This window comes from Dromaius novaehollandiae, chromosome Z (genome assembly GCF_036370855.1).
Source record: "Dromaius novaehollandiae isolate bDroNov1 chromosome Z, bDroNov1.hap1, whole genome shotgun sequence".
NCBI classification, from domain to species: Eukaryota; Metazoa; Chordata; class Aves; order Casuariiformes; family Dromaiidae; genus Dromaius; species Dromaius novaehollandiae.
This window is the reverse complement of record NC_088132.1, coordinates 43,410,283-43,437,483: the sequence shown is the minus strand read 5'-3', so window position 1 is coordinate 43,437,483 and position 27,201 is coordinate 43,410,283. Positions and strand designations below refer to the sequence as shown.

The following is a 27,201-nucleotide window of genomic DNA, read 5'->3' as shown; positions in this document are numbered from 1 at the left end:
TTGCATACTGTTTAGATTTTTACAGAAAATGCTTTTTTAATAGAAAACTGTTCTGATGGGATATTTCTACCATATATGAGTTGTGGATAAACTTTTTAGAAACGTAGAAAATGTTGGAGGGCTCCAAGAACAATAAGCAATTTCTATTTTAAATCTAGAGAGATGTCTTTTAGTAATATGATTTGCTCTGCTGTTTGCTCCGTCTTTCTCCTCTTCTTGGTCCTCTGTGTAGTTTTAATGCATCTGTTGGACCTCTTTAGAGAATCTCATGGTGGCCATCCTAATAACAGTGATGTTACAAAATTTTTTAGTTTTCATGGTATGGCATCTGCCACAGTTTAAAAGCAATTCAAATGTATAACCTGGGAGCAACTTTAAAGATGCTGCTATGATCTCTTTAAAGACACAGGCTGGAGAAAATGCATTTTAATGGGTTACAGACAGCTCCTTGTTTTAGTAATTCATTTTTTCATTATTTTGCAACCACTCTAATAAAAAGCATGCATGCCAATCCACTTAATTGAGAAGATATGTTTATCTTTTGTCTCTCAATATGTGTTATCTGGGAAAATTTTTCCCCTTTCAAAAATTTTAACCAAAATCTTATTGTAATTCCTGGCAGAAGTTGAAAATATTATTCCAAGAGAAACTATATTCCATAGGGACGAGTTTAATCTACTGTATGAAGGCACATTCCAGTGAGAGATGCATCTGCTACTCCATGTCTGAATTAAATGCATAGAGGAGTTCATTATTCATCTTCAGGAAGAAGATGAAGTCATGTGTGTAGCTTTGATTTAGCATATACCTGACACAAGTGACTGGTTTATAGTCTGATAAGTTGCAGAAGGAGTAAGAGGCCAACTCCAGTTGGTGATCTTGCTCCCACTGCTGTGGACAGGAGCCTAGATTTAGAAGAAACACTGCTGGTGGTCATAGCAGGACAGGAGGATGCTTTGGTCCCCCCTCAGGGGTCTCTGGAGGAGTGCCGTGCATGTGCTGGATAATGTCCCTCACAGCCTGGGGTAGCACTGTGCATCATGAAGTACATTCGGCTGGGTGCTAAAATGCATGTCACGTGAAAAGGATCCTGATCATGCCTCAAATCTAATTCATTAGCGTGCTTATCATTCGGGATTGCCACCAGGCATGAAAGGCTGTCACCTACCAGTGTTCAAAGAGCACTAGTCTCAGCATTTTCTTCCTAAGCTTACTCCTTCTATATTAGCTATTACCGTTCTGGAAAACAATTTTCTGTCTCTGGGGATAGTTCTGTGAAAACATTCTGCTCACTGCTAAGCGTCAGTCAAAAAACCAAACAGGAATTATTAGGAAAAGAACAGAGAAAAAAGAGGAAAGCATCACTATGCTACTATAAAATCATCATGTACCCTGCATCCTGAATTATTGGTGTCACTCCGGTCACCCCATCTCAAAAAGTTATAATAAAACTACTAAGTATATTAAAAAGAGACCAAAAAGGATGAGCAGAGGCATGGATCAACGTTTATATGAGGGGGCATGTTAGGCTAGGAGTCTTCAACCTGGAAAGGAGGCAACAAGATATATGACAGGGGTCTATAAAATCTTGAATAGTTTGGAGAAGGTGCATAAGAAGTGATTATGCACTATTTCTTATAATAGAAGAGTTAAGGGTCACCCAATCAATCACTAAGTTTAAAACACTCAGTGGAAATACTTTATCACTTAATGCATAAATTATGGAACTCAGTGCTGTAGAGTGTTGTGGAGGTCAGTAGTGTAAATGGGTTCAGAAATAGATTAGACAAATTTATAGAGGAAAGCTCCATTAAACACCATCATCTGGATGCCTCTTCTGACTTAAGAAATTCTTAAACCACTGACTGACATAAGCTAGAAGGATATACGAGGACAAGGACTACTCTGTGCTTCCCTTCTTTTAAAAATTCCTCAGCCTTATAGGCTACAGGTTATATCCTGCAGCTCTGTGGGATAAAGGCAAATATCTGAGAATAACTGATGAATGGGAGACAGCTTGCTTTGTTTTCTAGTCTATCAAAGAGTTGAATGCCTGATCTCCTAGTACTATTTCCATCTTGGTTAAAATACATAATACCACTTTTCTACTAGTACTGCTTTCAGCAAGTTTATTTTTCGTAACTCATCTTATTTCTAGAATACTGTTTCTAGTTGATGAGGAGTAAGGGCCTGCACTCAAAAGATTCATGTCATGTAAAGCACAGAAAAAAGTTAAATATTTAAAGTTCGAGTGATAATTCCCTTCTGTCCTCTTTTTTGTGGAGGAAGAGAGAAAGTTATCGATCTGTAGCCTTAAGATACCACTGCATACTTTTTTTTTTTCTGCACAATTATTGTTACACTGTGATAGATATCCAAATATATCTCATTTAATCCTAAACTGTTCCCATTAAGTTAAATGCAATGTTGGCATAGAGGCATTTATGGAAGCTTTTGATTCTCCTGTAGGTAATCAGATTCCCAATTTCCTTACTTGATTGAATCAAAACAGTTAATTCAAGTGGACAAAGTCAAACTGTAACTTGTATGATAAATAATCCTATCTGCCTCCAATATGAAAGAGAAAGCTAGTTTGGCTGAGAATAGATGTTAGAGTATAGCTACTTTTTATGTTGTCTCATTTCATATATTTTGCTGAATCCAAGGCCTCTGTAATAAAGAAAGACTTCCGAAATTCTTTTATTATGATCAAGTGACCTTTTAGGAACAGCCACTGTGTTTTGCTCCTTCCCATACCTGAAGAATAAATGCAGTGAGAGTATTCTAAATTAAATCTATCATACCTAGAGTCACCATGTTGTAATATTCTCTTAGCTTCTCTGTAAAATGATGCAGATACCAATACAGGAAATGCAAATGAGCAATAAAGGAACACTTACTTCCACATAATTTTTTTTTATCCCATACTTATTCAGAGATCATTCCACACAGCTCCATAGATTCTATCCATCCATATCTCAGTCTTTTCCTTTAATATATTATCATAGTTTCTGTTCACAATCTTAGCTGATTGCAACATAAATTTTGCTGAAAATATGCTGTTTCCTTAAGCTGAAATATATCAGTTCATATTAAATGTTTTTTGAAGGCACTTTCTTTATAGCTGGCCTGCGACATGGTAGACCTAAGGTTAAATCCTTGCTCTGCTTAAATTGAAATTCTCTGGAATGAAAAACCCTGAGGCAGAGAGTTAAGCCTGACATCTCAGGTCAGTATCCTAACCACAAAACTATAAAGTATGACACACGTGCATTCCCTGGTACAATTTCATTTTCATTTAAAAGCTCAGAAAGCGTTGTCTTTATTTCACTGAAGAATAAATCCAAATTGCAAATTGCCAAGGGTTACCACAGAAATGGGACTCATCTTCCAATCAACTCAATTTTAGTTTTAATAATTTCCTTCTAAAATGTTTATTTTTGCAATATTTTTCAGTATTCATTTACTATCTAATTTTTGCAAAAAAAGAATAGTCTGTGACTTAAGCATTAATTGGGACTCAAGGGCCTGTACTAATTTCCTGATTCTTTCCTAAATCCTTTCTTTATGCCTCGCCCAAACTGTATCAGTGATCTCTGTGGATCTCTGTTCCCCTTCTGTAAAAAGGGAATGAAGGTTTCTTCTCTGTTGTCTACTTAGATTGCAACAAGGCATGTGAAATTATTCTTGTCCTTTGCTCTGTGCTGGTAAGGCCTAGCTGGAGTTTGAAAGAAATATGGACCAGCTGGCCAATGCTCCGTGATAGAATGGAAAGAGTTATCAGAGATCTTGAAAGGAAGACCATATGAGAAAAGTCTGAATAAACTGCAGTTCTTTAACCTAAAGAAAAGTAGGGAAGAATTAGTTCTCAATGTCTTCTGATGGATATGAGCAGAAATAATGATTTTAAATTTCAGAAAGATCTAGGTTTGGTATTAGGAAACAACTTCTAAGGACAGTGAAAGCCTGGGGAAGATTCCCAAAGCAGGTTGTAGAGACTCTGATATTCAATGGTTTTTTTTTAAAACTTGCTAGGTGAACATCTATCTGGAATTATATAGTAATACATGCTTCTTTTGGACCTTTGGAGTTCAGATATGCTCCCATAATCTTACCCATATGTGCCAGAGAGTGTTACTGGTTAATATTGGTTACTGGAAAATGCTTCTTCGTTACAGACTTCTTCATTACTAAACCCCAAACTGTTCCAGTAGCTAAATAAGGCCGTGCCTGTAGATATGCCAGGGAGCACTGAAAAGGGAATGGCCAGCTTGCGAAAGGGAATGCCATAGATCTGTTGCCTGCAAGCTGTTCTTCATATAAGCATCAACTTAAATATCCAAAACAGACAGTATATTTGCAATGTTTGTAGAATGTGTGAACGGAAAGGAAAAATACCTACTAATTTGATTAGCTCAAAGGTTTCTTATACTTCATATGAAGCTGGTAGACATTTCAGAGCTTCTTAGAGGGTTTTACCCAAAACTTACATCTTTGGGCGGTACTTGCAGAAGGAGACCAAGCCGGGAGGATCTGTATTTCCTTTGTAATACAGAGCCATCTTCGAGGTAACTTAGATCAAAAATTGTCCCTATGCTCATTTATTATTCATCTACCCAATTAGGAAAGGTCCTAGCCCCTCCTCTCAGGAAACTAGGCCCCTTAAGAGATGCCAGTATCTCCTGGGCTTGACCTGAATGCCTCTTGCCTACCTAGATTAACAGTTAATGACTCTTATGACTCTTTCCATAAAGGCTAATCCTTAAGAAGTTAATGTATTATGAAGCACAATAGCCCTTTCCACTGGGCTGATAAATACAGAAATACTATGGCAAGCTTTTCATATATAAACCTCATATTCATATATATATGTGTGTGTATAAGTTCCAATATATATACACACATATACACATGTTGCAACTTAATCAATTACAGAAGTTAGATGCATGCATCATTTAAGATCAGGAACCAAGATAACTGGTCATCAACGTGAACTGATAGTACATCTGGACAATATGATCCCCTCCCAAGCTTCAGCTCAGGGGACTGGTGAAGCATGGCTAGAATTTAACCTGTTGCGGGGGCAAGGGATGGGCCTAGATGATCCTCTGAGGTCTCCAGTTCCTATGATTCTGTTTGAGGCCAGTATTTTTCTTTCTGTGGGCCTGTGCTCTTGCTGGCCCAATGGAGCTCAGATTAGAATGGAGTTTCCAAATAATACTGCAGGGAAGGTAATATATAATCCTGCAGTGCTGAGGTCAGTGAAGGTTCAGCATTGATTTCTGTGGCAGCTAAGTTGCCTTAGAAAACACTTTCTGTGTGTGTATTTTCTCTCTGAGCAGCAATTTGCATAACAGTCATTTTTGCTCCTATCTGTCCACCTGCCGTTATGAATATCGGCAGAATATAAAGATATCAGTTGGCAGTTAATTGCTTGCCAGGAAGCAAGTATGAGAAACTCTTCAATTAATATAGTGTTATTTTTGAATAACAGAGTTGTCTGCTAAAAACTCAACTGAATTCTCTGCAGATTTAAAATCCAGAGTAGTCTCTTCTACAAAGCAAATCTCAAATAGGTCACCTAAGCTGTAACCATTTTAAACCAATCATTAAATAAAAGATCTCTATGTTTTAACAAGAATCAAAGTAGGCTAAGAGCATGCATACCACTAACCAGGATCCTTGGTAGTCATGACTGGGAGGATATTCCTTTAATTGAAACTATCCTTACTTTTCATTCTGGAAATAATTATTCAACTAATAAACTCCAATCAGCATACCGAAGGAATGATCTCCTCAGCCACTCTTATGGCTTCGAGGATGCTGCAATCCTTTTCATTGTTCTTCTCTCCCTGTAAAGCTTCCCGCACTGTGTGCCATAATCCTTCTCGACTCACACCACCACTGAGTTCATTGCAGCTCATAAGTAAACTGTAAACTACTCCATAGTGAATAACCCAGAATAGCTCTTCACCTGCAAATAATCACATTTTTCTATGTGAAACATGTAATAATTTTGCTATCAGACTAATATGTTTTAGGGAGTAACAAAGAAACAGAAACAGTTCATTAAATGAAAGGTTTTTACAATACCAGCAAAATGTGCTTTCAGATTTTAGTGAGATAGTTGCAAAAAATTTGGCTTGGTGAATTGAGACCTCCTACAGGGGATATTTAATTTTGAAACAGAAGAATCAAATCTCTCAGCGCATGAATTTTGTTGGCATATGCTACTGGAAATGAGTTTGTCCAAGAAAACTGTGTTATGTATATGTAGAGTAGAGGAGGGAAGGCTCAGAGGGAGGTTAGATGATGCTTATGACTGTTGTTAATGGAAATAAGCCCCATTCCAGTTTCTAAGCTCACAGAAAGATTTGTGTTAAAATTATCTCAGTTAACTATTCTTCAGCTCTTGTGGAAAAATACAGCAATTCCCTTCTTTTGTTTGAAACAGGGAAATCATGTGAATTGTAAGAGCACTCTGTATATCAAAAACACTAAAGAAGTTCAAGTAGAGTGATCATCCTTAAACACCTTTCCATGTTCCCTTAGAAAATGCTAGCTAGTGACTTTTTTGTTTAAGGTTCCCTTCAAATTCATAAAGAGAATATTCTGCATATGGACACGCAGTTATTAGTCATCTAGCAGCTTGAGCCTGCACCATGCTAAAATGTCTTCTGAAAGATGCTCAGCATTGTTAATTGCCATTGAAATCATCCTGACTGCAGCATACTTAGTAACTCGCAGGAGGGAGCACAGCCCCTTTCTGGATGACTGAATTAGATAGCTTTTAACAGAAGCCACTGCGTATTCATGTTTGACTTAAACAAAGGGCCTGGAGGATTTTTAAGGTATTTGCATATGAAATATTCAGAATTAGAAATACAAGCTAAGGAAGTTATTGGTCCTTGTTCAAATTTAGAGGAACTTGTCATAAAATTTGGAACATATATGCCGTATTTAAATATAAAACCTGTATAGCTTAAAGCTGTTGGAAATAAAATTTTCATACTTAATCTTTTGTCCATCTTCAGCCCAGCAAAACAGCCTACCCATACAAAAAAAAAGAAATTATAAGAAACAACACATACATATGTAAGCAGTACTATTGTATGATTCTGAATAGCTCCAACAAACACTGTTTCTAGTTTTCTTAAGTTAATCATTTGGGGTTTGAGCAGTATTGTATATAAAATTGTTTTCAATGCAGAGTGCTCTAAATAAGGTAACAGTACTTTTTCAAGCTAAAAGCTATCAATTTCCAAAAAACAGCTCTTTTACCCAACTGCTTGTGATCACGCAGAGCTTGAGGGACAGCTTGAAAAAACTTAGAACTAGCACAAAAAGTATGAATGTAATTAACAGGATTTTGTATAACTAGCAAGTTAGCATGGACAGCATTATGCTTAGTCAGTGTAACAGTGGTAGTCTGGCCCAGGACTTTTGAGCACAATATGTCATGGGTTGAGATATGACTGAAGTACTTTAAAAATTATAAAAGACGCACAAAATTATATTTGAATTCCTTAAGTCTAGTAAGATCTTAATTAGCTTTTACTGAAGACCTTCAAAACTGGACCTAAGGCTAAAGATATTGGAAACATTTTGTAGGAGTGTAAGCACCACTATTCAGTTAATTTTTTCCTTCAGTTAAAAATCATGAACCAATGCACAGATGATAAAACAGAGTAGCAAACAGAAGAAACAGAGCAAAGAATCGTGAAATGGCAGATAATCATAGTAAGGGATCACAAAACAATCATTGGAAGATTAATTAGTTGAGGGCTAGAGTTCATGCAAGGCATAAGAATGAGCAAATGGTGTCATAGATGACCTGTACGCAGTCCTGTTCCTAGTGGATTATATATAGAAAATACACTATGAAATATTTTCTGGATTTAAATAAGATGTTATCATATTAAAAGTAATAGGCAAAACTGGATGATAAGAAAAATAAAGACATTTAGGCAACAGAGGAGACAATAAATGTATTTTTAAAGTGAAGGCACCGCTGATGAAACACAGCAGAGCAGCACGAGAAGTTTGTTCCAGATGGCAGGAACTGCAAAGAAGTCTGTCCGCCCACAGTGTTATACTTCATGAAAGAGCAGACAGGAGATGGAGTACAAAATTTAAAGAGAGAGCTGAACAAAGATTAGGAGATACATGGTCTATTAAGAGCTTGGAACAACTCCATGAAGGTTTCAGATTCCAGGAAGGAAACTTTACCCTCCATCTCGAAATGAATGGGAGCTGATGGATCTATTAAACTGTTCTCTTAAAACCAGTAGGGAAGATTTTAGCCAAATGTAACACACTGATCAAAATAGATCTTTCAAAGTTGTTATGGGAGGTGGGGGGGAATAAGGACAGCATGGAGGTTATATTAGCAAAGTGACAAGCATGGTAAGTGTGATAATGATACAGAATCTCTAGGCATTTCTATTATTATAAACTGCAACTGCATTTTCTGGGAAATTTGTTTATATTATATTACAGACACAGAAATGGTTTGTTTCCTTGGCTTAGGAAGATTGTGCTGCTTTGAGAGAACAGGATGCAGCTGAAATCAGAACTATGTCCAACAGTGGAAAAAAATTATGCATTTGATAACTGTATACATATGCAAAACTGAGGATCTGTATGTATGTCTTTATGTCATTGTATGTATTAACACAATATAATTAAATTCAATGGCTTACAAAGCTTAATATTCAGAGATTAGTGAAGAAAATCAGCACACTGTTTCATAAAAGATGAAAAAAAATTTCACACAAACCATTTCTCTTTGCATACTCTAAATCTTTTCTCAATGAAGAGCAATATATTAGAAGCATGACAGAAAAACCATAAATCTGAATGTGATTTGCTTTAAAATCTGCTAGATTTACTGCAGATCATAAAAATGTTCAGTCAACTATATTCTAGCAAGTCACAATTCCTTTTAAAAGCCATTGATGATTTAATAAGTGAGCCATATGGCTCTTCTCTTGTTGATTTAAACTCCACTACAGGCTTCTTGAAGAAGAATATTTGTGAAGAGAACCTATCACACTCAAATGTCACACAGTTAATTCATCTCCCCCAATCTGTTTATACAGACAGATGGCAACATGTTCGATTATCATAAAAAGTGGACTGCAGTTTAATAATCACATCTAGACTTTTGCTTGGAAATTTGACTGGTATAGAACTACTCATCCGGGTTCCCTACAGCTTCACAAGACACTCTTCTGTTCTGCTGTGGGTGACCTAGTGGCAGCTATCAAAAATGTTATTCTAAATATATTGAAAGGAAATATGCCCCTGACAGCTCAGCAAGTGATATTCTGGCAAAGATATAAAAAGCTAAGCAACAGGCATCCTTAGCTTGGAAAAAAGTAAGGAAAAGAATCATCAGGTATTCAAGAGACTTAAGTAATATTTTGTGTTTTCTGTTTGCTCTGTGTTTTGTATTTTAGATCACTGCTAATTAAATATGCTCCAAAACCAGGAATGTAAAGGGTAATTTCATCTTAAAACTTCTTCACCTCAGTATAATTCAAATACAAGAGCCAAAACAATTACTGAATCAGGCCAGTTTTAAATGAGATGTATACATTCCACACATTGCCCTTTCTGAAAATGAAAAGAGCTGTCTTGACTATAATGCTACAAATTCTGACCTGTCCTTATGATTTCCAGCATGGAATCCTGAAAAAAAAGGCAGTTGACTCTCTCTGTCATCACGAAAGGTCCCCGGAACTAATATCAGCTGGAATTAACTTTTTATTCGTGTTACCACTTAAAGCATTGTAGTTGTGTGTTTTACTGAAACAACACAGGAAAAATAAAAGTAGGTGTTGGAGGGATGGGTATGGCATGGTAGAAGAGAGAAGGCACCGCAAAGTCAGTAAGCATACATGAATTTTAACCTCTGTTCAGCAAATAATGTTTGTGTCACCATATAAAAATTTCTGATGATGAAACGAGCCTCAGGAAAGCTCCTAGCGTAATGTTTGACATGAACAGTCCTACTGGCAATTGAACCTGGTGGATTGTGTCTGTGTATTGTGAAAGTTCTTTTTCACTAAGACGTGTTATTTCAACTACAAATAATGTATGTATGTGTTTATTTGGCTTTAGTCTAGTATTTCTAGAGCTTTTCGAAGTTGTGTTGTTTTCAAAGAATGGATGAATGTGTAATACCAAAAGATGTACTTTTTTTTCTTTCTGTTTTTATCTTCAGAAATAAATGTGACATTTGGGGGAGGTTTAGTCTTTCCTTTGATCATGAGATTTTATCTTTTCAAAAATTCCTGTATAGAAATTCTCGTGTAAATTCAGAGGTCAGTCTCTTGAAGCTGAAGGGTTTAATAACCAATCCACTAGAGTTCTGCAATTACTATGTTTAATGAAAAGGTGATGGTGGATGTCAGACCTGTCCTCTTCAGTTATTTTGTACAGCACCAAAGGGTGTCCAAATGCAGATAACATTCTTCCATACCAGTTCAAGAAAAATGTTGAATATAGGCTTTTCGGCAAGGTCGTTAGTACTGAATCTAGTGCTAGAAAGTTTGACAGGCTGAGTATCTTAGTCCATGCTATGTAATAAATTGATTCTGTATGTATAGTATGTATATACACACACATACACTGTATAAAAATTATATCGTCTCTGACTGATCTTATCAAATGCAACTAACTAAAGGGCAGTTTAAAGGTAGCTGTTAGATTAAAAGAAACTGAGAAACACAGAAGTTATTAGGGTTCAGTGTGTGCCACTATTCTGTGACTCAATGCTAAAACAATGTCCAAACTATTTATCTTTATGGGTAGGGTGCCTTTATGAATATAACGTTTTGGAAGATAAATCATCTGACATTGTAGAGATATTCATTGCTCTTTATATTTTTTTCTACATCCTGAAGCACCTTGACCAAAATAGCATGAAGAATGAGAAAGCTCTTCCTCTAAAGGTAAGCAATTAACTTCTGCTCAGAAGTATTCCTGCTTCTAGAAGGCCAGCCTTCCCCTTATGTCCTTCTCTTCCATGATCCAGCTAGGATCCTTCTCACGTAGCCATAGCCTGACACACCTTCACAGTGTATTTTCATAAAGTCCTGATATCCATCCAGGGCTGCGGATATTTCATAGCTGGATCCTTTTGTAATCAGATTCTTAACTATTTTGTGAAACTAGGTTGATAGAGGTTTTCCAGTGAGGCCTAGTGTGGAAGGATGCCTTAAGAGCCATCAACATTATTAGTTACCAGGGTCAAGGCTTTGTGGAGCCTGGCATACAGTTGATCTGGTCAGTTCACTTCATTATTTGTTCATTACAGGAAAACCTTACGGATATTTCTGAAGTATATCTTAATATGTAACCTACTGGTGCTCTATGGACTCCCATTAACTTCTGTGTGAACCAGTGTTTGTAATCTATTCTAGTCCAGGAAGAATGCTTAAAATCTCTGTTTTTAAAATTCTGAAATCTTCTTGTATGTAGGTTTCCTTGCTAAGTCTCTGGCCTTAATTATCTTACTGATTTGCCATCCATCACGGCAGACATGTTAACTGACTGCGTATGCTTTTCATTCACATCTAAACTATGTTGCATTTTTTTGACAAACGGGCAGGCTAGGCACATTCACATAATCAGTTACTACAGCTCAGCTGATGGGAGGCAACTTGTGTTGTTACAAACAAAGCTCTATCTGTGAAGCTTTGAGTATTTCAGTGATATAGTGGGTTGAAATAGTTTAATCTTTTCTCAATACCTGATCCCAGGATATTACAATTTTTAGAAATATATATTTTGTCTTTGATTTTGTTTTACTACTTTTTTTTTGTTTTGCTGAAATTTGAAGGCCAATACCATATTTAGGCTAGCTGCTCACTTCTTTCCAATCATGCTTTGACCTAGGATTCATAAGAATTAATTCAATACACCTATGTCCTTCATTTTCTGTATTTCAGTAGCAATATTTCAGAAATATCCATGAGTTGGCTGAGGTTTTGTTATAATTAACAAATAATGAAGTGAACTGATCAGCCATCCTCCAGGTTCTGCAGACGACACTTCGACCTCTCTACCCTCACATTTTTTTTGCTGAACTGTTTTCCAGCCCAGGTGATCTCCAGTGCCCTTACCCCAGCTGGCTGCAATTCCAGCTCTCATGCAGTTGGGCTGTTGCCTCAATCTGAGCTGTGCAGTGTGGTTTGGAACAAAACACACTGGAAAATAGAATGAAAGGTTTGTGATGGCAGACCACAAAATATTACTACAGCATTGAAGTAACAGAGATTTTAGTAAGTCTCTCTTACCTCCCCCTTTCGGCAGCCCCAAATTTTAGTCATATTTTTCTTTCTTGAAAGGAAATAAAAGCAAACTATACATCCAGGTCAAGTGTGCTGTTATGAAGTTGATTTTTATAACGTTTTCTTAAGCTAGACAAGCAGAGTTGCTGAATCTTTTCAGAATAAGGTTCCAAAAGGAAAAACACATATATTTGGCTTTCTTCTTTATGACAGATGTCACTGACATTGCTGTGTGGGAAGTGATTTAGGAGGCATAGAACCATTAGACAAATAGTAAGGTTAATAATAGCTTTTTTGTGTAAGACATTTTCCCCAGAGAATATCTGACAGACAAAAGAGGAGGATGATTCTTGATACCCCTCACAGAAGGAGCCTTTGAACCACTGCCTTTTATTAGAGGAAGTAAGTAAGGTACTCTAAGCTTTTTGGTTAATCTATGCTGCCTGACAGTATGCAGATAATTTTTAAAAACAGCCAATCATTTTCCTTTGGGAGAGTAAAACTTACAACTTTGCATCAATAGTATAATAATATTGTTCTTGGTAGCTATTCTTAGAGCACCTATGAGCCTTTTTCAGTGTGCCAGGCACCGTACAAACACAGACCAACTTCATCAGAAGAGGGCAATTATGGCTGGGGCTCTTCTAGATTTAATTCTGATCAAATGATGATGAGTTAGTCAAGAATACAAAGATGTAAGGCAACTTGTATGACATAATGAAAGAGCTCATAATTCTTAGGAACAGAAAAAGAGAAGAGAGAGTAACTGGAAAAACAGCAAGATACAAATGAAAGAGTAACAAGAATTACAATAAAACATTCAGTAGGTACAATTGCAATTAGAGTTGATTCACTCCTCAAAGAGTCAGACTAGAAGCCTGTTTCAGGTGAGGTCTTACAGAGTCTGTCCTGAATCCGATGCTATTCAATATTTCCATCAGTGATTTGGCGGATAGGGTAGAGAATAAGCTTGCTACATTTCCAGGTGAGACCAAGACAGGATGAAATGCATGTATTTTAGAAGACATGATAAGAATACAAAATGACCTTGATATATTGGGGAAATAGGAAGCAGCTCCTGTGAAGTAGGCAGAAATAATCAGCTACATTATCAAGAAATAAAAGGCAGTTCTGCAGAAATTACGAAAGATCACGTGTTGTGCTCGAGTCCACAATAGCATGTTGTTGCAAAACAGCCAAATAACATATGAAGAGACATGTAAAAAAACAATAAACCTATAAAACATGGGAATTTATTTGTTCAGTCTACTTAGCACCAGTAAGATTTCAGAAGAATTACAGGTTTGGTATACCTCATACCAGACTATGACATGTTGGAAAATGTCAGCCAAATGAAAAGACTCCATAGGAGAGGAATCAAAATGATCACAGATGTAGAAAAGATGACTTCTGAGAACAGACTGAATAAACTGGGGTTGTTGTGTCTGAGAGAGGGAAGTCTGAGCGAAGATGAAAGAGGAGGGTAACAGGTTGTTCTCCATGTGTACTGGATTTAAAACAAAAAGACATGCCTAAATTTGAAGGGACATTTAGATTCACCATCAGGAAAACTTTCTAAAGATAGGTAGGAACTGGAATAAGTGACTTGTATATCAGTGTCATACATGATGTACTTGGACCACATATAGAATACTGAAGTGATACCCCTTTAAAATGCTCTATCTTGTAGTCTTCCAAATCTCTATTGACCAGTACATGACCTTTGCAAAAAGACAGGAACTTTTGTGCATGTCTTCGGGCCCTATATGTGTTTAAAGTTTATATATCCAGATTCTTTTCGCCTAAAATTTTTTTAAAATACAGACTTTTCTAGTAAGAATTAATTCTTTTTCAGACCTTTAGTCATTCTTTCAATACAGATCAGTAAAAAATTGAAAGAAATTATCTTGAACAAAATAAGTAACTTATGCAGAAAGGGGCTCTTATTTTTCTGATTTTCTTTCATTATTCACTTAATTCTGGGTTGCAATGTATGAGCTTACTGCAATTAAAGCGTCCTTAAATTATTGCTACAGGACAATTATATTTTCCACACCTGTAAATTACCATTATTCATACAAGTAGATTGAACATCATGTGAATGAGAATAATTCCAGTGCTAATAAAATTTAGAATTGAAATGTGTTAACTAAAATTAAAGGTAAGAAGGATGCTAGCAGGTAATAATAATCAGGTCACTGATCTTTGCTTTTATTAATGAAAACTACAGTGTAATTACTGTGCCTTTTAACAAAAATGTTATCCACAGTTCTTTATACATTCTGTTTTCTTATTTTTTTTCCAGTTTGTAATGCATTTAAATGTCTCTGCCTTTGCTGAGATCAAGCAGACATTCTAAACTGGGTAAGTATAGAAGTGGTACTAAATATTTGGGATACTTTTCCATGTGTTTCTATAGTCTGTTGAATTGATTTAGTCTGTTCATTGGCTTCATTAGATGCTGGAGAACGCCCTTATGTGTATCTGTGTTTATTTTTGAAGTTCCTTTAGTAACTGAATTAAGCAATGAGTAACACATGGAAGATGAGCTTTGCTGTCGTGCAACTCAACCTGTCCTTGAAAGCCACTTACGCTATTTTTAGAATAAGGTGAATGTTACTTTGGAAATGGAAAATCAATCAGTAATAGAGCTGACCCTAAGCTTGCTGCCAGTATGCTGTACTTCCTTTGATTGCCAGGCTGAAATTATAGCTTAAAAGGACAGGCAGATAATTTCAATCTTAAAATGGTCAATTAAATAAAATATTTCAATATACTGCTTAGCTATTTTTGTTAGCTATATCAAAAACTGCTACTGCTGACAAATCATACTCTTAGCAATAAAAAAAAACCCTTCAAATACTCAGCATTATTCTCTCTCAAATATTCCAAAAAAATAATGGAATGGATTACTTTTTTCATTTCAGTGTGTGGCAATGGGTTCAGGTGTTACAATCTGGAAGAAAATAGTCATCTAACTTGTGGTTTGTTAAAGTTATCTTCTTCAGAATTAAATCTGAAAACACAAACTGAGTTATGGAATTACCATTAAAAAGTAAACTGTATTAGTCCAAAGTTTTAATAAGAATAAACTAAATAGAAGCTCCAATGTTTTTGGAGTTTTATACAAAGCTCTTTCCAAATGTTCAGGGAAATGAAGACTGAACACCAAACTTTGCTGTTGCTGGACTTCTCCCTCTGCTGTATTACATTTCCATGTGTATAAAACTGGCAGAAATGTGTTTTTGACTTACTAGGTACTTACAGTCAGCTGGAGGGTGGTATTGCAAAAGCTCAGAAAAACTTGCTCCTCTTAATTCTCCAGGATGCTTTACTGATTCTGCAGCATCCAGAATCCAAAGAAAGCAGTTTTTGTAACTGTGAGGTAATAGTACTTACACAAATATCTTGGAGTACAGATGTGCTTGTGTATAGACCACGGCCAGGAGGATAGTTTTTTCATGGACTTCTGTTCCTGTTAGAAGGAGTATAAAGCTTTGATCAAACATCTAGATTAAGGCTCTAACAAAAGAATTTTTCATTATATAGTGGGATCCAAATACTGTACCGAAATCTAATGTCACATTTATTCATGTTAACTTCCCAAAAGTGAATGGATAACTAACTCAGTAGAGGAAATAATCATTCAGCAGTCATTCTTCTTGCTTACACTACCAAAGTATTTCCTAGATGTTTATTCTATTGCAATAACTATCCTGTTCATTCTATCCTCCATCTCAAAATACTAAGGTCAACATGACCTTTGATTTTACACAGTAAAGAAAATAAATGCTTTGCTTCTGTTCAGTTTAGTGTTTCTAGCAAACACACTTCTCCTAGATCTAAATTAGCACTGCTGTTACCTTCTCCTGAAGACACACAAAGCTGGAAACAAAATCTCTCACTAGGTCCATTAAAATCTTCAAGCAGGACAAGTTTAATTTGGCTGCCTCTCCAAGGACCAACAAACCTAGTGCTGAATCCAACCTAGATATTTCAGAACAGAAAAGAAAAAGAATAAAACCTAAACTTTAATGCTAAATAAAATAATAATTGATTTTTAAAATATAAAACCTATTGGTTAGCCAGAGGCAATTAGTGTCCTAGTTTACTAAAACCAATTAGATTCAGGAAACGCTGACATTTGTTAGAGTCACTTAACATCAAAGTCTAGAGAACAAGTGAAAGTGTGCCACAGTTTTTATGAAGATTTATTGGGTTCAGTGTAAAGGTCTGACAAAATCCGTGCCCTGGAAAAGTCCTAATTTATCACGCTTCTTTCTAGATATATAATAGGAATAGATGATACAAGAAAGGGCACTAAAAGAGGAGTGTCTGTTAGGTTTGAGATCACCCACTGTACTTGCTGTGTGTTGCTACAGTAATAAATAATTCACTGCTAGGGCTCAGGAATATTGTTGTAGCTTATTGATACACTTCTGCTGCACTAGTGGAGATCAGGCCATTATAGCAAGAGCCTTCAAACTTAACTCACCCTGGTTCCAGTGTTGTTGGTGGGGTAGAGATATCTCTGGATCTGTTGAGATATGTGGAAAATATCCAAGTAGTCTGGTAGTGTTTGCATCTCATTTTGAAATAATTGGCATACCACGAAGTTACACCAAGTTATGGTTTATGTCATTTTCTTCCAATGGAGGGGGCTGGTTTTCACAGTACTAAAATTAAAGGTCTGTTGGGAGAAACAAATTAGACATCCTTAGCCACCAGCATGCTAGCTTTACTGTAACATACAAGTTATTTGTCTAACTAGAAAGGAAGAAAAATGATTTGTCATCATTTGCTGACAGGTAAACAAGAAAAATATGAATTGTCAATGAATCAAGTTGGAGACATTTCAAGCAAATCTCTGAGAGAATCAATATTATGTCAAGGTTTATTCCATATCTTCATTAATGATCCAGAAATACAGCGAGCATCAGAGAAGACTGACATATAAAACAAAGGCATTGAGAAGGTTAGTAACATGGCTGGAAGAATAACAAGATGATTCACCTTGTAAGATGCAAGCTGTAATACTGAAGAGAGAGTAATGCGGCATACAAATATAAATATAAATATGAGGAGAAACCTGGAAAGAAACTATGTAGAAAGTAACTGTAAAGTGTTGATATATAGCTAATGGAACATATGTTTTTCATGTGGTACAGCAGGAACAATTCCAGTTGAAATGTAGCTTGCAGTCTATTATGGATGAAAAGGGCAATGCAAAATGCCAACGTTCCTGTTACAGTTGCACATGGAATACTATTTTCCATTGTGGAAAACTCACTACCACAAGATACTGATCAACAAACCAAACAGAATTCACCGATGAGTAACAAAAATAATGGAATATCTGAGAACATGCTGTTTCTGGTTTGGATTTGAGAATGATTAAAAGGCCTAAACTGCACAGTATGCAGTGTTTGAAGTGGTTTGTCTGCAGCCAGATATGAAGTCTCCACTTGCACACAAACCTGCTGACATGGAGAACTGTAAGCGTTTGTATTCGTAGTCATTTGTATTCCATAGGTCCTATAAAGTAGGCTTGGTGAGAAGTCACCACCACTCGGAGGGGCGAGGTAGTGTTAAATGGCTGCTTCCACCCAGAGAAAGTAGCAAACCTCTGGGAGGTGCAGTTGCTCCTGGTCCCCCCCAGTTCCCTGTGAGTTCCTAGCTCAGCAGCGCCGAACGCTCCTGCCCACAGGCAAGCTGCTGCTAATCAGCTATATTTTCACCTCCATGAAAGTAGGGGTTCTCAGCTTGTTGCAGCCTGAAATCACACCCTGACTTTGAGCACCGATAGAAGATCAAGGCTGAATAACAGTCAAGAGACTGCAGTAGATGAGAAAATAATAAGGCAACACACGTCTACAAGAATTGGATTGATGTCACCTAAAGGGTTATGAATAACAAGAAAGTGCTATTGAGTTTGCATTAGAGAAAATTTCTTTTGTAATGAATTACGTGTTTATGGTTAAAGAGTTTTTGTGAGGATTTTGTCAGCTATGTAAGAATATGTTTTTATATCATAGATAAACAGGTTTATTAAGTTGTATTTTGAGTAGATGGAAGAATACAAAGGAGTGTCACAGGAGGAGTTAGAGTAATTAATCAGAAATGTTTCTATCAGTGTGACCTACCTGAACAAGGTGGAGCAGTTTCTCCAAAGAACTGCATGCATGTCTTGTCACTTAAAACATTTAAAGTTGCGCTGGTCAGTGCTGTATTGTGTTGAACAGAAAAACTACCCACTAACATAGACACAAAAGAGGTGGTCTAAGGATCCTTTTTATCTGTGCCTTCTACAATTCTATGATATAAACACTCATATTTTTCTTATATTAACTGAATTTACCTAAAGGGTTTGCACATATTAAAATGTATAATTTTAATACACATTGTGACTTGGGAGGTGAGTCAGTGTCCACTGAGGACCACAGAAATATTCCTATAGACTTAAATAGGATATAGCTCACGTCTGTAGTGGTGACGCAAGGCAAATGTTTCTGAGTTTCAAACTTAAAACATGCTTTTATGGAGAAGCCATATGGACCTCATGTGGAATGAAATTAATAGTGGTATATAGCAGAAATTAAGGTCAACAAGGTCCACAGTAACAAAATTCTACTAAAAATACTTTAGGAACATACAGAAAACAGCACATCTAAGACTGGATTTTAAAGCACAGACAAGTTTTATTTTCCATTATATGTTTTAACACTTTCCTATCAGGGCTTAAATTTTATAGTTATTGTAGTTCCTGTACAAATTCTAGTTTAGTTCTACTCAGCATACATTTCACTTATTGGTTACGGAGATTTCATCATCGCAAACTAGATTAATCTCTGAGCAATGAAGAGGATCTGTGTAATTTTGTCAGCCTTGAAAACTGGACTGGGTGGAGATGTTTCACCACTTACCTGTCTCAGTCCCCTACAGAAATTAACTTAACCTGAGACTCACAGATTTAAAATGGATCTGATGGCTGTGGACAGACCACCCCTGTCACAGCAACATTGTGTTTAGAATCAACTCCATACTGAACTTTCCAGAAAAGAAAATGCTTTCATAAAGGAGAAAAACAGAAATCAGAAACCATTTCATATATGCCTAAGGAGGGGGCTGGGGGGCAGCAGTTGTCATTGCAAGGAGTTATGTTAGAAATCCAGGTCTAGGAGGGGGTTTCAGGCTGTGAATTACCAAGCGAGGACAGATCTACGCACACTTAGCATGGGCCAGCCTTGCCAGACCCGTGTTCCATTTTAATGGAGATTTTGGAGATTATTGTTTGGCCTGCATGATCTTAAGCACTGGATTAGCAAACCAGAATGCACAGAGCACTTTCTAGTCATCTTACCTTTCCTTCTTTTCTTCCTTATCATGTGCCCCAAATGAAAGGTAGGAACAGGCTGCCATCAAGGGATTGTTGCGACTGTAAGAAAATAGAGTAGTTATAGCCACAGTCAGAAAAGAGCTAATCATTAGGGCTCAGAATAGCATTACTAACAGTACCAACACTTGGAGTAGAAATGGTAAGGAAAAGACCTACTAGATATGGAAGTGGAACAGTCAGGGGAGAAAAGAAACAAACAGCTAATTGAGAGAAAGAAGAGCAATGCTGTTTACGTATTTATTAACTGTACATGGAAAACCCATGTGCTTAGAGACATGTCTTGGAAATGGAAGCTCATTTGACCTTAATGCTACTAGATGCAAACAGAAGTACACTAAGTAACTAAGTACTAGAGTTACCACAGAGACCATGTAAGACCGTGGACAAGGAATAAATGTGCCCTGCCCCAAGATCACCCTTTTAAGAAGTGTCCTTTAATGTGGAGTTCATGCAGAAAAATCCAGTTAAATTCTCCTGCTCTGTGTTTCTTCAAGATCTGAATTAATTTCTTGTAATTTCAAAAACTTTTAAAAATACAACTAAGACTGGAGATTTGTTCAGGTTAAAGATCACATTAAAAATAAACATTACTTCAGCAGAAGCTGAAAAGCAAATTTAAGCTAATACCTTACTTGCACACAAAAAAAATCAGATTCAACCATTTTCCCTAAGGGCTGAATGCATACTAATGGCAATAACATCGAAAATGAAAAACAATCTTAGTGTGGAGTAGAATAATTATATTTCTAAATCTTTTTTCACATACTTCAACAAAATCCACTATATTCTGCTGCAGCCTTTATCGAACTGGCAAACTCATATATATAAATACACACGTAGCTATGTATGTTTTAAATCTCCATTTGTTATTCATTTTGCTCTAGCAGCTTGTCTGTCTTTAGATTCTGAGTGCCTCAGAGTCCAAATATACTCCTCAGAGTATCTTTCTATCAATGTCTGGACAATGTTTAATATGCAACCATCACTAACATATACAAATACTAAATAACAGAACTAAGTGGCAGGGAAGTTTTGGGAGGATAAATTTACCCTTCAGAGGTCAGGTACAAGGGCTGATTAAATATCTAACAGACTCTATTTTAGAAACAGTGAATATGGCCTGTTTTAATTATTAGCTTTAGAGGAGTCATCATTTATAGCTTGAGATATAAATGCCTTTTAGTTCAGAAGTGCTAAAAACTAATAATAGGGCAGACACTATACATCTTTGGATAGCGCTATTTTTAGATGATTCTTACACACTTTGTTGGCATGTAGCAGTGACCTAATCTATTATATGCATTATGTTTGCCAAACCTAGCAATAAAAAGACACAAAAAATTCTACAGAGGCAGCAGATATTCTAAACACCAGAGATTACTTACAGCCAAACCATGAAAAGGTATTTACACCAGTTTTGTCTCTCAATGCATAGGCTGAGTCATCCCTGATGTAGGTCAAAGCAGGATATAGGAGGATATCCATAGCAGGATTTCCTCTAAATCTGAACTTGCTTGAGGAAGACCCAGGTCTGCTGGAACGATAGAAAGAGGCTAAGTCTGAACCATGGTCTGGCCTATGTTTTTTCTGGATCTTACAAAGATTGTCAGTGCTTCTAAAGGAAGTAGTATGTTTAGAATTAAGTTGTGCACTCAGGTTAGCTGATCTAAGCAGCACAGGTGCATTGAAGGCTGGAGGTAAGTGGGACTTGCAGAGATTTTAATTAATTATTAAATCACTTGATTCCAAAGTAAAAACAATATGCAAGAAAGTAAAAACCAGTGCACGTCACTCTCAGGTGACAGAAAAGGAATATAATTCTTGCTATGGAGTAGGAAACGTGGTGGTATGAGATGTTAATGCGCTGTATATACATGGCTGGAGAAGGGTTCTGTACATCTACACAGAGGCAGGCAGCTGTGCTCTATCTCTGCATTTGTGACTGTGAGACAGCTAGTCCTGTACCTGAGCAGTCGTGCTAGCACACGACTGTCCTTGCGTTAATAAATTCACATCACAGAGCCATGTGATGGGGCACACTTCGGCTTGGTTTGAGGAGAGCACTGCGTCACGCCTTCCCAGCTGGGAGCAACGGATCATTGCCTGCTGCTGACCTTGCAGCAGGCGTGCACCATATGCAGGGCAGGAGGCAAAGTGCTTCCCGGCACCATGCTTTTCTCTGGCTTAGGAGTTTCGGAATCGCCGTAAACACTTCTGACAGTGATCCCCCTGTCCCTGAGAATGAGAATCCCCTATCCTTGAGAATGAGAAACCGAGCTTGGCTGTTTGCCTCTGCTGGGAAAAAAGAATATCCTCTTACTCTCTGTCTTCCTCTTCTGAAAATAGCCTAGAAAATCCACTGAGCTATTCTTCATAGCGAAAACAAAGTGTGACAAAGATTTCAAGGTGGATCACAAAGCAGTGGCCAAATGAACAAAGGAGCTAGGCAGGGGAAGACAATGGTCATTTTTATGGACTTGCATAGTGGAAAGTGTCTATGTCAGACTGGCTAAAGTGTAAATTACTTTGTCATTTGTTCAACAGCTGTGAAGAGAGACAGACCAAAACTCTACCCCTGAAAGCCCACAGACTTCATATTTGGCTTTTTTTCTGTAATAACAAAAATACAATAATAGTGTGGATCCAAGTTAGAATATATAGGGAAGAGGAAGGGAATGGAAAAGAGGAGGACAGGCAAATCTTTGCCTCAGTCTAAGTAGGCATGGCTATACATACTTTGCTTGCAGACTGGATTATTGCTAACAAAAAAGGTCAGGTAAAGAAAATTGAGTAAAATCAGCTTTTGAGTGAGATATTTCTTATTTTCAGGATTCTGTTTTGCTAGAGCTTTCACAATTAAATCAAAACACTGGAAATGAACCTCCTTGGTTTCTGGGTTGTCTGAACTTAGTGGTCAAGTCAGTCCCTTCTATTTTTCCCTATAAAGTCTGTCTCATAGAGGAATACATACATAATATTGGTTCTACAGAATTTTTTTTAATTGCTTTAAATCATTTTTCTCCTTCTGTAACTCTGCTGAACAACCCAGACTTAAAGCCTGAGTCTGTGTGTTCGATGATTAAATTAACAGAAAACATACAGGAAAACATTCCACTGAAAAATTAATTTTAATCATTCTAGATTAGTTTTTGTTTTACTTCCCAAGTACAGAATACAAAAAAAAAAAAAAAAAAAAAAAAAACAAAGCTTAATATAGTTCTCTGAAGAATGGTACATTTCATTTCTGATGTTACGTACTCAAAAAATAAAGTCAACTTAAAACGATGGAATTAAATTCCTATCAATAACAAATTTAATTTAATAAAAACAAACTAGGATAAGATTTGCATGGGCTTCAAGCAAAAAATGTAGGAGCAATTTATTGATATATTGAAGAGATACAGATTATGTACAATGTTTCTGCTTTTGGTGCTGAGATTATCAATCTTTATCACAGGTGTGATTAACATTTAAACACAATAGTTGTTGCCATAAGAAATATGTCAAGTTGCTGGATGATCCTCACCAGTTTTTCTGATAGAGCTCTTCCTTATGGAGCAAAAGATGCTGGAGCACTTCATTTCCTTGAGAAGAACTGCTGTGCCCGGAAACCCAAACAACGAGGCTGCGCCACAGAAACTGTCTCATGTTCTTTCTGCTTAAGCTCTGATGATATTGATGACTTATGACTCAAAGGGAACTAAAAGAAAAGGTAAATGAAACTCATTGGTAAGATCTTTGTCTTTAGTTTTTAGATCAGAATTTTACTTACTGTAGCATTTTATCTGCATGGAGCGTTTTGTTTTTGAACGCAATATTGTAAGTGAATGTAATGTCTTTCACGCTGTGTCTCAAAAAAGGCCTACATGTTTTGTTCTTTTGGGATTGTTCTCTTCCTCCTTTGTCTACCATAAGTTTCATCCTACCACAGACAGGTTTTTTGTTTTAATGTAAGTTTTACTAGTCTAACCAGTATGGCATCTTGCTTTAGTCTGAGAGGGGAACTTCATGAAACTAAAGTCCTATGCTAGGATTGTCATCAATTCTTGACTATTAACAATAGTAGAAGTGCTGCTGCTATTTAATGTGATGGCATAGTGTAGCTAGGCATCAGTAAGGTAGATTGGAAACCTGCTGATAAGACTTAGGCCTCAATATTTGGATTCAGATCTTCATTCTCACATCCCTGTGTTCACACAGAGCTCTCCTCTATGGTAAATGTGTACCTGTGAGATTGCATTTATGAGTCTGCAGAAGCCCAAAGTGTTTTTATTTACAGCTGTGTAATTCAAGTGCCAGAATTATTATTTCTTGTGTCAGAATTTTTTTAGCACTCACTTATTCTCCAAAGGACCTGCAGCAGTTCAAGAGAGGCCTGCTAACTTCACTGGGACTGCATACAAGTGTAATAATCTTGGTGGAGGATTTGTAATGGTTCATTAAATAAAGGATATCAAACAAAGTTCATCAGAGCACAAGCATTTACATGCCCAAATGCTAAGCTTCCAAGCGCCTTAGAAGTGGTTACACTGAACCAAGGGGAGAAAAAATGCATTTAAAAAATAATTAAATTCCTATCTGTGTTACTGTGTAACTACCGGTTCTCTAGGGTTATTGATATGCATTAGATGATCTCCCAGACTGGGCTCATGAAGTCCTGCTGGCCTAGGGTCTATACTTATCACTCAGTCCTTTGGACTACAGTGCTGGAGCCCTTTGGTGGCAGATATGTGGAAATTTTCCACCAGCTTTCGGTCTCAGCCTTCTGCCCAAGAGCTGAGGATTAGTTTAAGCTTTGAAACATGGGACTGAATATTCTCTTTACAGAAAAGTATCATCAGTGATTACAGCTTTGGAATGTCCAATTCCTTCTTACCATGAAAGTGGCTTTGAACTAAAATATACATTCAGAATAGATATACATTTGCAATCACTATGCACAAACAAATGAGGCAACAAAATACTTTTATGGCCATATTCTTAAAGATGTGCTCTGCTGCCAGCTCATCCTATTCATAGGAAAAGTCAGCCATCTTAAGCTTCCCACTCAAAATACCTCCGAAGTAGAGAGCTGAAGGGAGGGAATAATGTTTATGCAAATAGGTAAATGGCCCCGCGAACTCTATTGCTCTTTGCTTTGCAGGCACCCAAGTTCACGCAGAGGAAAGTCTTGTATTAAGTCTCCTGCGTGGCTGTATGCATGAATCAGATACTCAGCAAAGTCAGAGAACTGAACTGGACTGAAATTGTTTTTTGAATTAGCTAGTGTGATTCAACTGTCACTCATTCTTGCATGCCAAAAGACCCTACTCCTCAATACAGTAAAATTCTATTATGCAGCATGCTTCTAAATGTTATAGAAATGAAGCTTCATTAGTTGATTCACCTTTACGACATGTTTTATTTGTCTGCCCTGAACTTGTCTAATACTCTAAATTCTGCTCAGCTCTGTTACTTTTACTTAGGGATTCATAACTATGACAAAGAACAGTAGACCTTGAAATAAGGAAAATAAAAATAGGCACAAAAGAAGCTGCTGCAATCTGCTGTTGAAAAGTGTAGGTGTGTATCGTTTATAATTTATTAGCAGCAGTGTCTGGAGAATGGGTTGCATTCAAAAACCTTAGACATATCTGGATTTCAGAGGAGACTCCTTTAAGTACCAGGTAGTGATTTTATTTTATTTTTTTAAATGGTTACACATCTCAATAAAGATTGGGAATGGATTTTCACTACACTGTGCTATACAGTAGAAAGGATTTAAGAGGATGTCAAGAAGGTGCTGGTGTCAAACCACTCATTTCTCCCTTGATTTCTTTCTCTAACGATCCATGTATTCAAGACATGCTTATTAATGAACAGAACTCACTGTTATGAGAGCGTTCTCTGTTCTTTTGTCTCCAAACTCACTGGGGAAAATTGTTCAGAATGAATTAGCCTAATTAGATGTGATTTTTTTCACTTTCACTTGCAGCCTTTTCATATGTTGGATTTGGCCACAAAGGAGGTGAAGGGTGTTTCCTTTCAGGCTACTGCTGCAGCCAGCAAAGAGGTACCATGCAGCCCTGCTGTGTGCCCCTGCTTAATCAGGTGAGAAGCTCCTGGCACCACAACACTTGACAAGCTCCCAAAAAGGTGGTGCACTGCAATGGGACAAAATGCCAGGCTACAGTGGCTACTGCTAGCGCAACTTAAAATGATTCTGCTGGCTCAGACTGCTGTAAACCCCCAAAGGTCAAAGTACTTCTAGCTTTTTTTAGTCCCTGAAGCAGTGTAGAGTAAGGACTGAAGTCCTCTCTATTTCCATCTGTTTGGGAACCCCAGGTTTTTTCATGTGTTTCCCAGTGATGCTATGCAAAAACTGAACTCATTCCCCTGGTGTGCAATTTGTTTATGCTGTACCTTTATTTCTAACAAGAGAGCCTTCCAGAAAAACTTTGCACAGCCTGCTACCCACACACTTTAGTTATTATCATTCCTTCCTACAAAAGCATCTCCATTGCTTGAAGATTACTTAAAACAAAGCACAACATTTGCCTGAGGGCTTAAGCAATAGTGATTATATTACAATGCCCGTTCTTCATTATATTGGTTTCCATTTAAGTGAAGGATTAACTTTAAACTGTTCTATTGGGTCTCAGAAGATCTCTGCGGCGAGGAACATTCAGGATCTCCATCTACAGCCTTGTCCTGACATAAGGCTTGTAGGATGTGCCACATCCTCCCTCTTCCCATCTGTTTCACCCCCTTGCTCTTCTTAAAAAACAATCCTCCTCCTCAGGCATTTTATCCTGCCTTCCCTTTTTTTTACATTTTGGAATGCATTGGCTTTGGAGAGAATTGTTAATTTTGTCACTGGTTATTTTTTCTTTCATGTTTTTACTAATCAGTCTCCCTGCTCCTGACTAGTACGGGAGTATTATATATCTCTTCTGTGTTGGAAATATAGGTATAAAAGTATAAATGACTTGTTCAAGGTCACAAAGCAAGTTCTTTCAATCAAACTAAGGTTTCCTGAATACCAGGTACTTACAGAAAAGATCATTCTTCTGTAAGAAATTAATGCATAAGAGTCTACAGTCCTGAAAAGGTACTTTGGAAAATGAAATGGAAAACATTTAATTATTGTACTCCTTTTATGCTCTTTTGAAGAGTAAAACAGACCAATGTGTATGGCTTATGTAGCTCTATAACAAACAGAAATTTAAGTGAAAACTAACAAAACCAACTGTATAAGAGACAGTACATTTGAAGTTAACTCTGTGACCTTCCTTAAGATATATAGGACTGCACTGACAAAACAAGCTTGGTAAGCTATTTAAAGCTATATGTTTGAAATAGGCTTTGTGTTTTGGGGTTTTATTCCTCACAAAAACTTAAGCCTTTAATTTTCTGTTTTTCTGCGCATAAAATAGAAATAATCATACTTGCCCTTTTTCTGTAAAGTTTTGTGAGAACCTAGAAGAAAAACCACAAGTACTAAAAATTATTAATATGATACACAGC

The 27,201-nt window shown here is 36.9% G+C and overlaps 1 long non-coding RNA gene across 5 annotated transcripts in view; it reads left to right on the top strand.

Moving 5' to 3' along the window:
- The window catches only part of LOC112995250 (uncharacterized), a 109,996-nt gene that overhangs the window by 60,368 nt on the left and 22,427 nt on the right, over window positions 1-27,201 (top strand). For all 5 annotated transcript variants that reach the window (XR_010386010.1, XR_010386012.1, XR_010386011.1 and 2 more), the window contains 5 exons: window positions 10,911-10,958; window positions 14,605-14,663; window positions 17,108-17,274; window positions 23,153-23,407; window positions 25,670-25,785. This is a non-coding gene — a long non-coding RNA (uncharacterized LOC112995250). The remainder of the gene's footprint in view (window positions 1-10,910; window positions 10,959-14,604; window positions 14,664-17,107; window positions 17,275-23,152; window positions 23,408-25,669; window positions 25,786-27,201) is intronic.